This window comes from Manis javanica, chromosome 18, assembly GCF_040802235.1.
Source record: "Manis javanica isolate MJ-LG chromosome 18, MJ_LKY, whole genome shotgun sequence".
Classification (NCBI taxonomy): Eukaryota; Metazoa; Chordata; class Mammalia; order Pholidota; family Manidae; genus Manis; species Manis javanica.
In genome coordinates this window covers 907,819-921,160 of record NC_133173.1, presented here as the reverse complement: position 1 = coordinate 921,160, position 13,342 = coordinate 907,819, and the positions used below count along the sequence as shown (strand labels likewise).

Genomic DNA, 13,342 nt, shown 5'->3' with positions numbered 1-13,342 from the left:
CGTCCCCTGCCCCCTGCCCCCTTCCCTCTGCTTCTGCCCTCCGCCCCCCCTCGGCGGTCTCTCAGCCGCTGCGGGATTGCAGGGTTCCGGGGACCCACCGGGAATCCGAAAGTCCGAGGTCAGGTCCGGTCCTGTGCTGCATCGCGGGCAGAGGCGTGTTCCTGTCCCGGGTCGGGGCGCCGGAAGAAGCTGCGCCCCAGCTGCCATCCGTGTCCGGAGGCATCCGGGGCTCCCCATGCGCACCCCGTGCGCCCCATCTTTGCAGGCGCAGAGCCCGGGCTCTGGGCCCCGAGTCCGGGCTTGGCAAGGGAGGCCAGACGGCAGGAGCGCGTGCACGCGTGGGCCCACCGCGCGGCGCGCTCCCGAGGACAGGGAGCGTGTCCCCCAGGTCGGGCAGCTGGCGCCTGAGCCCACGTGCGGGCCCGGGAGTAGGGCGGCGAGTAACGGTGCGGATGAGGCCGGAGGGAGCGGCGGGCCGAGCCTCAGTGTGAGGGGCTTTGCTCATGAATCTTTTGCACTTAGATGTTTAAAAAGTGCTGTATTGAAGTTATTTATCTTGATTCCGGGGCCTGTGGTGCCCTATAAAGTTTATGCTTGAAGCGAGACTCACCGACCTCACTGTAGTCGGGTGACCCGGGGGAAAGATTTTGACGGGACTCTGAGGGCAAAGGTCAAGTATTTCGCACATGAGCCTCGGGTACAAGACGTGGTTACCTGCAGAGAAGACACAGGCCAGAAGGCGGCCGGGGGGAGCGACGGCCGTTGGCTTCTGGCCCTGAAGGTGCCCAGGCCTCAGGCACGCCGGGTCCCCGAAGACCGCCGTCCTGCGCCCACCCCCCGAGGAGGCCGCGAGGGGTGCCCGGTGGGAGAGCAGGTACGACCTGCGCCTCCTCGTGGCTCCAGGAGCGAGGTAAGCACAGCCTCGGTAACGGGGAGCCCAGTGTACGGGGTGGGGGCGGTGGGGAGCCGGGGTGCTGGCCCAGGGCCTACAGGCATTCAGGCATTCAAAATGTGCTTTTAAAAGGTCAAGTTTAAGGGTATAAATCTGCAAAGAAGTAACAAGCTAACCTTTTCAAACAATATTGCTTCTCTCACTTGCCAACTTTACATTTCCCTGTATGGCCCCGGAAGATGACTGGTTAGCCAGAGACGGGTGAGATTCCTCAAGGGAGGAACAACCTAAGACAGGCACAGTTGCAGGGGGGCCATCAGGTGAGAAATTGGGGAACAGTGGTGAAGCTTAGAACCTCACCCCCCCTGTTTTGAGAGAAATCTGCATCCGTGGATGTCTTGTTGCCCTTGTCTAGCTTGGATTAACACTTAGTCTACAGGCACACACCTGATCATCTACATTTGCTCTCTTACAGCACTAAACTATGTTTTCTACCTTTATCTTGCATCTACCTACCACTTCAGCATTTTATTAAAAATAATAATAATAATAATAAGGGAGAAATGTGGGATTCACTTATAAATCAAGTATAAAAATCAAACGAATATTCATATTTGACCTGATTGTTTATAGTTCATGATGCGTGATCAAAACCGAAAGTTTCTGTGATGCCTGCCCTTGTACTGTTCAGCATGTAAGAACTTGTTCATTATGTTTCAGAAGATTGGAGACTGTTGAGAATTAGGCTTGGGGTTGATTAATGATTGTGCATTGAGTCCCCTATACAGAATTTTATTGTTGTTAACAAGCATTTGATCAATAAATATGAGAGATGCCCTCTCAAAAAAAAAAAAAGGTCAAATTTAATTTAAAAACGTTCCTAGGACCTGTGGGCTAAACCAACAAAACAGGGTTTTGCCCAAGGATACCCTCTCCAAGAGTGTGGAGACCAGGTGATAATGGAGACTGCAGCTGGTTTGGGGGTCAGTTATTAGAGATCTTCAGAGCCCAGGGGAGTAGTTGGCTTCCCCCATGGGAAGTGGGCAGCTGTTACGGAACTGTAAGAGCTCCAAGAAGGCAGGGAGCAGTGGGTGGTAACAACAGTTGGTGGGGATTCTGCCTGCCCTGGGGATAGTTTTGCAGCCTGGGGTGCTTGTAGGTCACTGTCCTCTTGTCTTTGGGTGGTGGAACTATTTGGAAATTACTGCGGGTCCCTACTCGTGTGTATGGCTCAGTGACATTGCGCAAAACCCGTAACCTCCCTGGGTCTCAATTTTGGCGCAAAACCCGTAACCTCCCTGGGTCTCAATTTTCTTTGAGTTTGGGAAACTGACCCTTTCCTTTACAGCTGTGCCATTCTAATGGGGCTACAAATAAAACCAGTGTCAGTGTGCTGGTGAGAAGATAGTAAGCGGGGAAGACGGAGGAAACAGTGGAGCAGGCTGCGGGAGAAGACCTCAGGGAGGAGGGGAGGTTGTGGTCGTAGGAACCCGGGACGAGAGAACTGCTGGGGTGCAGGCTTAAGGGCAGGAGCGGGAAGAAGCAGGCTAGGGGGCACGTGAGCAGGGGAGACCAGGAGGGCCTGTGGGGGGCTGGAGGTACTTGGCCTTTTCCTGCCAGTGAGAGGAGGTGCCAGTGGGCAGTTTGGAGCAGAAAAGTAACATGATCTTAGATTTTAAAAGGCGTGAGCTGAGAGCAGACTTAGAGGGCAGCAGGGGTAGTAGGGAGCCCTGGGAGAAGGGCACGAGGGACAGTGGTGACAAGGAGGCCGGGAGAAGCGGGATGGTTCTGGCTGATGCTGACACCGTGTTTCCATTTATTAAAGCTAGAACCTCGTCATTTTCCTTTTTTTCCTATAAAACATTTTTTTAATGGTTTTATGAAGATTTAATACACATGCCACATAATACATCCATTGAAAGGGTACAATTCAATAGTTTTTAGTATGTTCGCAGGGTTGTGCTAATATCACTGCAGTTTTAGAGCATTTGATCACCCCAGTGAGATCGCCACACCCGTTCAGAGTCAGTCCTTTCCCCAGCTGCCCCTTCCAGCCCTGCACACCCATGAATCTGTTTTGTGTCCGTAGATCTGCTTGTTCTAGACACCCGTATATATGGAGTTATACAGTCTGGATCTGTGGTCATCGTGACTGGCTTTTGCTTAGCGCAAGGTTTTCAAGGTTCCTCCGTGTTGTATCAGTATGTCTTTTTATGGCTCAAAAATACTTCATTGTATGGCTAGACCACATTTTAACTTATCCGCTCATCAGTTGTTGGCCATTTGGGTTGCTTCCACCTTTCGCCTCTTAGGAACAGTGCTTCTGTGGACATTGGTGTGCACATTTTTGTGGGGAACGTATGCTTTCATTTCTCCTGAGTTTATACCTAGGAATAGAATTACAGGGTCATAATTGAGTTGAGGAAACCCCCTAACATTTTTTATTCAGTCTGATGAAGTCCTATCTCCTCTCTATAATTATACTGCTATGTTTTTAGACATAAGTACAGGATTCTAGATTTATCCCAGCTATTTTTTTAATAAGGACAGCCATATTCTTACTCTATTCTGTAGGGAGATCTCACCAATATAAACTCTCTTTTCAACTCTTTGAGGAACTGCTAGACTGTTTTCCAAAGGGGATCCACTATTTTACATTTTGTCAGCAATGATGGAAATTTCTCCATATCTTTGAAAACACTGTTATAATCTGTCTTCTGGATTTTAGCCACCCTAAAGTGTATGAAGTGGTATCTCATCAAGGTTTTGATTTGCATTTCCCTCCTGGCTGATGGTGTTGAGCATCTTTGTATGTGCCTGTTGGCCATTGGTGTGTCTTTAAAGAAATACTAAGAAACTATCCAGATCCTTTGCTCATTTTTTAATTGGGTTACTTATCTTCATTTTTGTAAGAGTTCTTTACATATTCTCAATACAAGTCCCTTATCAGGTAATAATTTGCAAGTATTTTCTCCCATTTGTGCTTTGTCTTCTCATTTGCTTGATGATGATACTATTTGAAGCATTAAAGTCTTTAATTTTGCCTCCTCCTCCTCTCTCCAACATCCAGTTAAGTCACAGATTTCACTGATTCTGCCCCAGGAATATCTCTGAAATGTACCTCCCCACTCCACCACCCCCACCCCCACCCCCGCCTTGTGCCACCCTTTTCTCACCTGCATGTGAGCAGAAGCCTCCAACTCCCATTGCCTTTACACCCTGGACACCCCACCCAGTTGGTCTCCAGCTGCTTCTAGAAGGATCTTCCTGAAACACAGATTGAGCCTGTCAAACCCCCATCAGCTTCCCATCCCTCCTGGGACAGCTCACAAACTCCTCCAGGAGGAATGCCTGGAGCATTAAGAACAATCCAGGTTGCAGGTCCCTAGGCCAAACACAGTGTGTCAGACTCTGCAGGAGACAAGCCTAGGCATCTCTTCTTAATAAGCCCCCAGGTGGTTTTTCTTCCCAAGTTTTGCCTCGTACAGTGTTTCTAAACCAGGGGTGATTTTTGTCCCCCAGGGGCAATTGCCAATGGCTGGAGACAGTTTGGTGGTTTCAGGTGGGGGCTGGGTGTCCAGCTGTCCCCTGAGTACTAGGGCTGCTGCTGGGCTTCTGCAGTACAGGGCAGCTCCCCCACCAGGGAACCGCCAGCCCTGTGCCAGTCATGCGGAGAGCGCCGGGAGTGTTTACAGGAGATACAATAGAAACCGTGTTAGAGGCTAGGCATATGGTCCCCGCTCTAGCAGAGACCTATTGCTCTGTAAGAGACATCCCCCGTGTAGTGGCTTGAACATGATTTGCTCTTTCTCCTGGTTGTGTGGGTCTGGCCTATGCCCTTTCCCGAGGAAGGGAACAGTTCTGCTGCGATGCCTGTTTGACTGGGTCTCTCATTCCACATGGTCTTTCAGAGCCGGAAGGCTTGGTATACAGGGGCTCCAGCCATATTTTGTTAATCAGGAAGGTCACAGACTGACCCAGATTCAAAGGTAGGGAAATAGATTGTACTTTTGTAAGCAAGGAGCTTGCCAATTATTTGTGGCCGTGCTAATCCACACAGCAGCCTGCCTTTTAAACAGTCTCCAAGGGCCTGCCTACTGCGAACCGGAGTAGGGACTGGCCCCTGGCCAGGGACGGGGAGGGCCAGCCCGGAGCCAAGGAGCTGCTTGGGAGCAAGGACTCTCAGAAACCTTCTCAGAGATCTGTGTTTGTAGGGGTCTGCTAATGACTTTCCATGAGTCCAGCCCGAAGATTCTCACACTCTTTGGTCTAAGGACCTCCTTGTACTCATAGTCCAACAAACCCCATGTAGGCTCTGGAAAATTCCAGTGTACACTGGTGAGCAAATGACCTAGTAGTATAATAGTTTTGGCCTCAGCGATGCCCTCAGGGGGTTTCAGGGACCCCCCCCCCCCAGGGTCCATGGATCACACTCTAAGAACCACCAGTCTGACTCCCATCACATTGACATAATGTCTTCAAACTGCTGAAAGAGTTCCCACTTGAGGAGGGTGCTCAGGGAGGCAGGCAGCTCCCTCGAATCCCAGGCGTGCTTCCGCCCTCGCCTTGAATTCCTTACATGCAGTTGCCAGCCCTTTTCATGACTTTACCCTCGGACGAGTACTCTACTTACCCGCAACCAAACTCCTGCTCAGACCTCAAAACCCAGTATAAACACTTGCTCCTTGGTGAAGGTTTTCTTTACTCCTATAGAGAAAATTAGAACTGCTCCCTTCAGTGCTTTCACACACCTTATTCCTCCCTCTGCAATAAAGCTTATGTTAAGTTGAAATGTATCAGTCTGTATGTTTGCCTCCTCTCTAATTAGACCGGAATGTTGTTTTTCTGAAGTTTGATGTTTTTTTTTAAATACTAGTATGAGATGAGCATGTAAATTTGTCCATTTCCAAATCTCTGACCAATTATAACAAAATTTCCAGTCCTGCCTCTCTTTGTGGTTGTGTTCGAGGCCTCTGCCAGTATGAACTTTCTGTACATAATATGCTTTTTCACTAAATCTGTTATTCTGCATCAGCATTGTGTTTATTTTCGTAGACCCATGATACTTTAATCCCATCACTTTTAATTAGTTTTAGCATTGGCTGGAGCTACCTGTTGCTCTCTTTTCTGAATTCTATTTGAAATTCTGATCTGTTTATGCCTTCAGGTTAACTTTAGAATAATTTTGCCAATTTTCAAGAACTATCTTGCCAAGATTTTAATTGGGATTACATGTGTCTAAAACATTTGGGGAAGCCGGGAGAGAAATGTGTATTTTCGCAGAATTTGCATGGCCCATCAAGAAATCCACTGGAGTTTTTCATGTATTCCGCTTAAAAAAAAACTCAATTATATTTTGTTTCTTTTATTTTATATCACTTAGTAAAATATTAAAAAGAAATGCACATGATCATAGTATTTCTTGTCAATAATTACAGTTTGTTGACACAGTGCATAAAATTATTTTCTCATATTTTCAAATTGGCCATTGATATATGTTATAATACTACTTAATTCTGTATATCTAATTTATAACTAATCTTTTAAAATAGTCTAATAATTTTTCAATTGATTTGCTTTTTTTAATCAAAATAGTATTTTCCCTCTTTCTTTCCAATTTATCTACTTTCTGTTTTATATCTTATTGCTGTAGCCAGAATTTTGACACTCTGGATTAGTTTCTTGCAAATCCTGATTTATTTGAAATAAACACTTTTTTAAAAGCTGATGCTGAGGATTTTAATTTTTATACTTAGTTTTTATCAGAAATGGCTGTTGAATTGCGTGATTGATGTTTCCCATCTAGGAGGATACTTTCTAAGATTGTTTTGCTGTTTGATCCTTTGTTATAAATAGTATATTAATAGATTTGAATTTTTACGTTGAATTTTTCTCATTTAACAACACAGCTGTGGTGAGCTTTTCTTTCATTATGCTGTTTAATTTCATCTGCCGATATTTTATTTTGTATTTTCCCTCCGTATCCGCTTGGCATAGCCCAGTTCAGCAGGTGCCACGGGCTCACCTTAAATCGTTGAAAACAGCCATCCCACCTGTGGTGAAGGTGCTTCTCCCAAACCCGCCTTCTAGGCTGAGTCCAGGTGACTGGCTCAGGCTGTGGGATACTCACCCCGAAGGGCAGCCGTTTCAGCAGAGGGGTCTGTGCTGTGTGGCCACCGCAGTCAGTGTCCTGGGGTCTCCCCCATGCTTGCTTTCTCCCCAGCAGTGGTTCTCTGCCCAGAGGGGAAGAGCTGGGAGGTCTGCTGGGGGCTGGAGGAACACCCCCCACCAGCAGCAGCCAGGAGGTGGCAGGTCTAAGGGCCCCCGCGAGCCAGCACCCCCTCCTCTCCAGGCCCCAAGCTGGACCAGCTTGGAGACAACCAGATGCAGGGACCCCATCAGCAACTCTGCAAGTTCGCATTTTCATCTGTGAGGTTGATTTTCCAGTATTATTCTTAGTAAATTTCTCAGTCTCTGCTTGACTTACTGGTGCCATCAGGTTTTTTGCTCAGCATTTTATCGATATTAACAATAGGTTTTTAATAGAAAATGGTCTATTTCATTGAGATACGTGAGTCTGTATGCTTGTACTGCGAATGCCTCCAAACACTCGATGTAAAACAGCCTGCTAGGAATCCAGCTGCACTCAACTCACGAGGATCTCGGTGCTGATGCTTCAAGGAGGCAGGCACTGTGTGTAGTTTGAGGGCCTCTTCGAGGGCCTGCTGAAGGCTGTAGATTCTCAGCTCAGAAAACTGTGTAAACTGTGTAATGTTTACTGTCTAGTTTAGAGAAACCCCATGTCCCCTAGTACCTGCCTGTGAGCCACAAGCCTATGTCCGTGATTCCGTAACAAGAGAGCATCTCCCAGGCCTTCCACAGCTAACAGCCTTTTCCAGTGCACTGATGCCAGGAGCAAGCATGTCAGCCAGAAGCCTGGGAGGCTGGTCACCGTAGAGGTAGAGACACAGCGGAGGCGGATATGACATCCATGGTCGTACCATCTCCACTCTGTCCAAGGGGATAGGCAGCTTCAGCAATTAGATTTCATATACGCTGGTCTAGCTGGAAAGGCATCTTTATTATAAGAATGTTCCTCTAGTCTCTATGAGGCTGTTTTGATTATTAAATGCTCAATTTATCTAACTGACCTCCTTTGTTGTGAGTGAATACAATTTTTTTAGCCTGAGTTACATTTCTTATTTTTAATTTATAAATTTGGTGCTTGGATTTATATATACATCAGTCTTCACTTATCTAATGTGAGTCTGCCCATGAGAAAGGAATCTGATGACAAAATTAGCATTCTGAGGTGAAAGCCTGAGGCCTGATGGGGAACCACACGAGGGCGGGGAGACCCCCGTGGAGCCTTGGGACACCCGAGCCACACCGCGGTGCCCCAAACAGAAGTCTCACCCACCGTGCACCCCTTTTCTTCATTCTGACGGTAATTACTCCCACTCCTTGCCTACAAACGTTCAAAGGAACGTCTGTATTACTATCATTTTTAAAATATACCATCTTGTATTCTTTATCAATTCTTTTTATAGCTTCCAATTGATTTACATACTTAATCTTAATCACTTTCTTCCTAATAGCTTCATTAGGATTCCCTCCCTTCTCCTGAAATCATAGACTGAGTGTGTGTTCTTTTATCTTCTCTCTTATAATAAGCTTGGGAGAGTCAGAGAAACTGTCTAGAGAAGCCTGAGGACACGTGACATCTAAATGCGACATGGTATTGTGGGTGGGATCTTAGAACCCATAAAGGACCTTAAGTAAAACTAAGGAAGTCTGTGTAAAGTGTGAACTTCAGTTATATTGGTGTATCGGTGTTGACTCATTGATTGTGACAAGGACACGGTAGATGTTGGTAAGGGGGTGCTGGGTGTGGGTGCATGGGGACTCTGGGCCGTCTCCACAGCTCTGCAGGGGCCCAGGAGGGAGGGAGGGAGAACTGTGAGGTTGCACTGTTTATTCTTGGTGATTCTTGGGTGGCAGAGGGCTGGTGATACTCTTCTGCCAAGAGCCACAGCCCCTGTCCATGTGGCCTTTCCGATCTGCTGCTCATCTGGGGCCCAAAGCAGCTTTCTCCCTTCCACTCTTATCAGCTCAGAGCACAACCTTCACTCAGCACTGTGGCATCGAGCTTTGGCAGCTGCACCAGTGCCTGGGTGCCAGGTAGATACATGGTTGCCCCACTGAGGCCCTCAGGATGTGCTTGTCAACAAATCACCAAGTGTTAAAGTTACAAGGGGCTCTTGTGCAAAACCTGTGAGGGCAGGGCACAAATCATGGCCCCTTCACTTACCAGGTGCGTGATCTGGGGCAGGTTGGTTAAGGTCTCTGAGCTTCAATCCCTTATCTGTGAAGTGGAGATAATAATGTCCTCATGAGGTTGACTAAACGAAAACAGTTTTTATTAGTGCTTATTAGCTCTGTGTCAGTGTCCCACAAAAATACATGCTCGGTAAACAGCAGTTACAATATTATCGAATTACCTAATCCATATCAGATATTGTTATCTAATTGTCTAATGCAGGTTACAGAACTATTACCTAGTTAACTGATCCCATCATGGCTAAAACAAGATGGGCTTTTGCAGTAGATCGGTGAGGAAGGACCCACAGAGAGTCAGCAAGCCCCTCCAAACAACCTAACTGGCAGTGGAGTTGGAACGGTTCGCCTGCCCTAAGCAAGGGCTGCAGAGTGGACCAGCAGTGGGGACATGTCCTGCCTCCAAGCATTAGGAAATTTCTTTAACAGTACTTGAAGCTGGAAAGGACACAGTGAACCAGGGACTCGAGTCATTCGATGTGGGGCTCGAGAATGCCAGAGTGCGGTAGCTTTCAGAGTGGAAAATGCACCCACCCCATCCTACTGGCCACGCTTTTAGTGTCCAGCTTACAGAAATACACAAAAAAGTGTGAATAAAGAAGTTTCTAATAGCAGTCAGCTGCATATAGATAGATAGGTAGTAAGATAGGTAGATAGACCCAGAGAAACACAGAGAGAGACCCCTGTGATGTCCATGTGTGGCAGAAGCAAGCTGCTGGGCAGTGGGCATAGTGTGATTCTGGTTAAGTAAATAGGTACATGTATGTTGGCACCTGGAAAAGAGACTGTCTCCAGTGGTGTTACTTTCCGGGAACATGGGTGGCGAAGCAAGGAAGGCAGGCTGAAATTGCACCTTTTTCCCTTTATACTTTAAGTTTTTACAATGTGAATGTACACACATACTGCTCATGTGATTTAAAGCAGGTTAAAATCAGAAATGACAAAAAAATGCCAGAACAAGTTTCAACACCTGCAGATATTCAGTGGGATATTTCAGTTTGCAGACTGTAAGTACCTGTGAAAGGCGAGCAGAGCAGGGGAGAATGTGAGACTATATTCTTGAATATATTCAAGATTATTGAAAATGTGCCAATAAAGTATTAAGTGCAAAGGGCAAGTCACAGAACAGCACTATAGGATCCCATTTGTGCTAAAAATACAGATAACATTATACATATAAGTAAAATGAATGCCTGAAAAGATAGATACCTAATTGAAAATAGCATTTACTATCTCTAATGGATGGGTTTGAGTGGTAGGAGGAAACTTACTTCTGAAGTGTTTGCATTTTCTAAAATGAATATTTTATATTGAAAACTAAATTATATATGAACAATGTATGAATTACATGTACTCACATGTGTGTATGCATGTATGCATGCCTAGGAAAATAGATGGGAATATTATATACCACGAATGTTAATAGTTTTCTCTGATTAATGAATAATAGGATTATGATTCTTACTATTGGCTTTTTTCCCATGTGTTTTTCTTATTTTCACCAATGACCTTGTATTTTATAATCTGAAAAAAAGTTTGCAAAAACCCAAAAGATTCAAAAAGGAAAAACCTAATAAGGCTGTGTGATCACTGGTTGGTGAAAGCAGAAACTTTGAACGTGGAACAAACTGTAGAAAAAACTAGAGTTGGTGGACATTTGGATGTTAAACATTTTTCTTCTTTGAATGATCCATGTTTACTGTTATGAATGATTATTATTCTGGTGTTGGAGAAAGCTTAATTTTCTTCATGGTTTTAATAATGCAGTTGTGTGCTCAGGGGTCATCACTTAGGAGATGGAGGCGCTTGGGGGCCAGCGGAGACGTTCGCTGCTGGTGGCTGTAGCCCAGGAGCCCGTTGCACGACCTCTTCCCTTGAGGTCGGACGGTGCACACAGTACTGACTCCGGGAGATGCCCTCCTCGCCCCCAGGCCCTGGTGGGCCCATCCTGCTGGGGAGGCTGACGTCGGACACCCTGAGGCGGTGGCACGGGGTGACCAGTTCATCTGAGTGTGCCAGGGACAGGTTCCCCCGTTCTAGCTCCTGACGTTCTGTATCCTGGGAAATCCCAGATAGATTATGATGCCAAGGACGCCACGCTGGGAGTGGGATGGGAGCCCCTGTTCTCACGCCAGCGCCCCAGGTGGGAGTCACCTCTGGGCCTTATGTGACCCTGCGTCCTTGGCCAGGGGCTGTGCCCAGCAGGTGTCAGAATGATTGGCATCGACTCCCCCCCTGCAGCCATGGAGCCTTGGAAGCACACCACTGCTTTCCCCGCATGGCGGGCGCTCGTTCTGTGCTTGATGCCCAGTCATGCCCACCTTGAGCAAGGCAGAAACAACTCTGCCAAGTTCTCCCACAGCTCCAGCCAACACAACTTCAGCTCTGGGGATGTGTGATCCCCTCAAGGTTGCTCTGGTGTCAAGCTGTACACTTTTCTGTAGCAGCCAGGGGTGGTTAACTTGATGTGTCCGCGTGGCCGGGCCATGGGGCTCCGGTAGTTGGTCAAACATTATTCTAGACGTTTCTGTGAAGGTGTTTTTATTGATGAGATTAACATTTAAATTGCTTTGACTATTTGGATTTAGACATTTAAACGCTCTGACTGGAGCAGATTGTCCTCCGTAAGTCAGTGGGCCCCATCCAATCAATTGAAAACGGATTCTGTGAGGACCGACCTCCCCCAGGCAGGAAGGAGGTCCCCAGCACACGGCTTTGGAGCCCAGCTGCTGCCCAGACCTGTCCCCGGCTCCACGGCTGCTGGCCACCCTGCACATCGTGGGTTCACCAGCCTCCCCATCATAGTAGCCAAGTCCTTCAATCAGTCCCTCTTCACACACACACACACACACACCACCCCCCCACCACCACCCACCACCACCCCCCCCCCACCCCCACCCCACCACCACCACCCCCACCACCACCACCCCCGTTGGTTCTGTTTCTCTGGAGAACTTTAGATTTTGCAGGCCATAGGTCTCTGTCACACCCCCTCGTCCCTCCTGCAGCCGAGCCATGGGCAGGTAGAGGCATTCTCAGCCTTGGCACTAGTGACAGTTTGGGCTGGATGTGGGGGACCGTCATGTGCACTGTGAGATGTTTAGCAGCATCCCTGGCCTGTACCCACTAGATGCCAGTAGACCCCTCAGTGTGACAACACAAAATATCCCTGGGGAGCATAACCCCTCACCCCATTGAGACGACCTATGTAAGTGAATGAGTGCGTCTGTTCTTGTGAAACTTTATTTATAAAACAGGTTGTTGAGCTGGATTTGGGCTGCAGTTTGCCAGCCTGGGCTGTGGGACAGCCTATGCCTGGAGCTGTGCGCCGTGGGGGTCATGGCAGGAAGCCCATGGTGTTGAGCTTGATACCCTTACGAAGCCTCAGAGCCAGGGACCTGGCTGCGTCTCGGATGCAGACTGGCACAGGTGGCAGCCCCTGGCCTTGGTGGCCATTGCTGCGGGGCACGCAGGCCTTCGGGCTGCTTTTCTGTGGCCCTGTGCACCCTGCTGGGCTGGGGCTAGAGAGATGCAGTGCATCCTGGGGTTCCTGCCCTTGGGGGTGCTGCCCCTCCTCACCGCAGTCTCCCACCAATCAAATGGTGTTTCCAGACCTTTAATAACCACGTTGATTTGGCAGCCCAAGTACACCGGCCTATTGTGTGTGGAAAGCCATTACTCCTCATGCTTGTGGGCCGGCACTCTGCCCTGGCAGGAAGACTGGCAGGGGAACAGTGGGGCCCCCGCACAGGCTGCCCTGCAAGGGGCTGTATCTACGGCCTGCCTGGTGCCCCCACGCTGGCCACCTTTCGCTCCCTCAGGTTCTGGTTAATGGGGGAGCCCGTGGTGATGTCTGTCTCACCAGAAGGGGGCTTTTCTGGTCACCTGTGGGTGAAGGGAGGGGCCCTGAGCCCCACTCCAGCCGCACCTGAAGAATCAGCCACAGCAGCTGCTCCTGGAGAAGCAAGACCTTCCAGGTTCCCAGACAGGGCGCTGTGCCAGGGCTCAAGGCTGGCCCTGCCACACGCAGGACACAGCCATGGACTGGAGCCGAGTTCTCAGACGATGGTGTGCACCGGGGCTGCCTGGGGAGCCCACAGGGCTCGCTGAAAG

At 48.3% G+C, this 13,342-nt stretch overlaps 2 protein-coding genes across 3 annotated transcripts in view; one reads left to right on the top strand and one right to left on the bottom strand.

Moving 5' to 3' along the window:
• ZFAND6 (zinc finger AN1-type containing 6) overlaps nucleotides 1-123 on the bottom strand; it is a 55,309-nt gene extending 55,186 nt beyond the window's left edge. Inside the window, exon 1 of one of the 2 annotated variants that reach the window (XM_073227069.1) lies at nucleotides 99-123. The gene's annotated coding sequence lies outside the window, so the exon portion shown is untranslated. The remainder of the gene's footprint in view (nucleotides 1-98) is intronic. The other variant, XM_073227068.1, reaches the window with a different exon arrangement.
• BCL2A1 (BCL2 related protein A1) overlaps nucleotides 89-13,342 on the top strand; it is a 51,548-nt gene continuing 38,294 nt past the window's right edge. Inside the window, exon 1 of the mRNA XM_073227074.1 lies at nucleotides 89-910. The gene's annotated coding sequence lies outside the window, so the exon portion shown is untranslated. The remainder of the gene's footprint in view (nucleotides 911-13,342) is intronic.